At 36.4% G+C, this 3,561-nt stretch overlaps 1 pseudogene; it reads right to left on the minus strand.

Annotated features, from left to right (window-relative positions):
* Positions 1-2,449: 2,449 nt before the first annotated feature.
* Positions 2,450-3,304, minus strand: LOC132593372 (nucleophosmin-like; annotated as a pseudogene).
* Between the last annotated feature and the right edge of the window lie 257 nt (positions 3,305-3,561).

Genomic DNA, 3,561 nt, shown 5'->3' on the forward strand with positions numbered 1-3,561 from the left:
TTGGGCAGGGTCATAAACTTAAAAAAATGCTGTTAATAGAGTTTAATGAGGTGAAGGCTATTTCCAATTGAACCTTCAAAAGCCCTTCAAGCTGCAATTGCCAATTACTCTTTGCTTAAGAAAAATGACTTCACCCATTCATAGCCACTGATTCTTATTTATTGATATTACTTTATTAGAGACATTAAAGTAACATGATTAAAACATTTGAATATTAGATGTCTATGTTTATTCCTTTTCCTTCCTGCTCTAGCCATACCAAAGATCTTAAAATTGTCTGAACAAGCCATGTTATTCTATTGTTAGCCTTTAAACATGTTTTCTCTTTCAGAAAAACTGTATCCTCTCCTTTGCCTCTCTTTGCCTGGCTAATTCCTACTCATCCTTCAAGTTTCAAGCTACATCTACTATAACTGGTTGGGGTGCCACTCCTGTGAGCTCCCTAAACCCCTGTGCTTACCCACCCTGGTACTTGTCGCATTTTTTACTTGTCTGCCAGGACTTTCCATCACTGTACCATAAGTTATTCTCTCCAGTGCCTTCTACACATTAGGTCCTCAATTAATATTTTTTGGATGAATGAATAAATGAAGAATAGAGTAATAAAAAATAAGTAAATCACTTTGCGATTAGTGGAAATAGTGTCTTTCAACTATTATTGTGCATCAGGATCACTTAGAATGCTTGATAAAAATGTACATTCTCAGGTTCTAACTGCAGGAATTTTGCATGAAACACAGTGATAACTGTGGCAAGCTACAAATAATTTGTTACTACCAGAGCATAAAATGTAGACAGAAAATGGAGGTTATTGGGGCTGGAGGTAAGGTGGGGAGAAAGATTTGAGGAGCCAGTCAATGAGCTTGGGTTTTATCTGCAGCACAGCTTATGGGGGAGTCAGCAAAAAGAGCTTTATGATTAGACTTCTGGTGTCTGTGTAGAAATTAGATTCAACATTGGTTCTCAACCTTGGTTGCATATTATAATTATTGGGATAATTTTAACAAATAAGTAATGACGCCTGGGTCTACCCTGAGAGATTCAAATTTAATTGGTCTGAGGTATAGCTTGGGCTTGGAGTTGGTTTTAAATCTCCTCAGGTGATTCTAACAAAGTCAATACTGAAAACCACCAAAATAGAAGAGAAGAATTGTCCATACAATTTGGCAATCAATTAACTCTCATGTGACATCTCAAATTGTAGTTGTGTGTTGAGGAAAAGTAAATTTAAAACCAAAATGAGATATTACTACACACCTTCCAGAATGGGTAAAATGAAAAATAGTAGGAAACTAAATACTGGAGAGTGTGTGGAGCAGCCGGATCTCTCATATACCTGCTGGTGGGAATGTGTGGCAGTTTCTTCAAAGCTAACAATGCAACTACCGTACAGCCCAATATTGGTACTCCCGGGCATTCATCCCAGAGAAATGGAAACTTAGATTGACAAAAACATGTATACATGAATGTTCATAGCAGTTTTAATTGTAATAGCCCTAAATTGGGAACAACCTAAATGTCCTCTAATGGGTGAATAGTTAAACAGACACTGGTATGTCCATATCATGGAATACCACTCAGCCATAAAAAAAGAACAAACTATTGACAAATGGAACAACTTAGATGGACCTCAGGGGCATTATGCTTAGTGAAAAAATCCAATCTCAAAAGGTTACATACTATATGATTCTACTTACATAACATTCTTAGAATGGCAAAGCAGTAGAAATGGAGAACAGATTAGTGATTGTGATTGGGGGTGGGTGAGATTACAAAGTGGTAAACTGAAGGGGTCCCTTTGGCGTGAGGGAATAGTTCTGTGTCCTGGTTGTGGTGGTGGTTACACAAATCTATACAGGAGATTAAATCGCATAGAACTACATGCTATTATAAGCACACACACATGTACACATACAGTTGAGTGGCAGGCAAAAACTGGAGAAAACCAAATAAAGTCTGTAGTCTAGTTATCAGTATGGTACCAGTGTCAGTTCCCTGATTTTGATATTATACAACAGTCAAATAAAATGGCACCATAGAAGCTGGGTAAAGGATTCATGGGATTCTGTGTATCATTTTTGCAACTTCTTGTGTGTCTACCATTATTTATTAATTATACTTATTTATTTGTTTACTTTATTAACATATTTAATTTATTTCACATGTATATTTTTGTCTCCCCACCATTTCCATTTGTCTGACCACCACTATTACTATGCCCTATGATAACATTCTATACATACTTAAAACCAAGCAAAGGGTGGAGTTTCATCTTTAAAAACTAAACAGGCATTTTGGACAACACATTCTTAGCAATGGAACCTGGACAACATGTATCAGAAATGGTAGGGAAAGTTCTCATTCTGCATTGTAAAAAGGACTGCCAGATGACAACTGTTACAGAAATGAAAAAGATGGAAAATTTTAACAAACCATTTAAACTATTTTCTTAAAGAGACTTCCTCCACTTCCACTGCAGAGATCTTGAATAGACTCCTGGTCAGTCATCTGGAAAGAATTCTTCACATAACTGATGAACTTGGCTTCCACTTTGGGAAGAGAACAATCTTTTTCTATACTTGTTTGCATTTTTGCTTTAATGTCTTCTATAGAACTAGGTTCTTTTGGTGTTTTAGGAGTTCTTTCCTATTTTTTTTAAGGATTCTTGACCTTTGATCTCGGTGTTGAAGGTTTCAAGTTTTTTCCATTCTGGTTTGATTTTTATGCATTTTTGGCTGGAGCATTTTCTATAGATTTCATTACTGGAGCTTTTTTCTTTAGCTTCCTCATTACCAAAATCAACATCATCATCTTCTTCTTCATCAGCAGCAAGTTTTACTTTTTTTTCTGTGGAAACTTGCTATCACTTACAGGGGCGGAAAGGGTTTCCAGATGTACTTAAGAGTTTCGCATCCTCCTCCTCTTCATCTTCTGAATCTGTATCTTCCTCCACAGCTACTAAGTGTGTGCACTAAGATGCACAGGCCCTGAACAACACTTCAACTGTAAGATCACAGGTGGTGTAATTTCAAAGCTCTCACGGGAAACTGTTGGCTATACAGACATTTTCAAAGTTGCCAGTGTTACTTTCACTGGACTGCCTTCATAATTCACTGCCTCTGCTTCAACAGTATGCAATTCATCCTTTGCACCAGCCCCTAAACTGACTGTTCTTAAAGATAACTGGTGCTCATTTTCATTATTATCTACTTTAAAGTGATAATCTTTGTCAGCCTTTAGTTGACAACCAAAACGATAGCTCTGGGACCTCAGGGTCCATGCCCACGTCCATTGAGTTTTCCATGAGGTCGGTGGCGCATGTTTAGGTGGGAGAGGAGGTGGACAGAGATAAACAACTACTGTCTGGAGAATAGCCATTATTTTAAAAAATTATAGTCATGTATTGTTATTCATTATTTGTATTATTTAAAATTTCATGCATTTATATTTAATTCCTTAGCTAGATTAGAGATTTAAGTATAGTGACAGTGTGTTATAATTGTCCTAATTCAAGTCAGTATAAATCAATTCAATGAAGTTAAATTGAATTCATTTCAATAA

The sequence above is a fragment of the Globicephala melas genome, chromosome 14 (assembly GCF_963455315.2).
Source record: "Globicephala melas chromosome 14, mGloMel1.2, whole genome shotgun sequence".
NCBI classification, from domain to species: Eukaryota; Metazoa; Chordata; class Mammalia; order Artiodactyla; family Delphinidae; genus Globicephala; species Globicephala melas.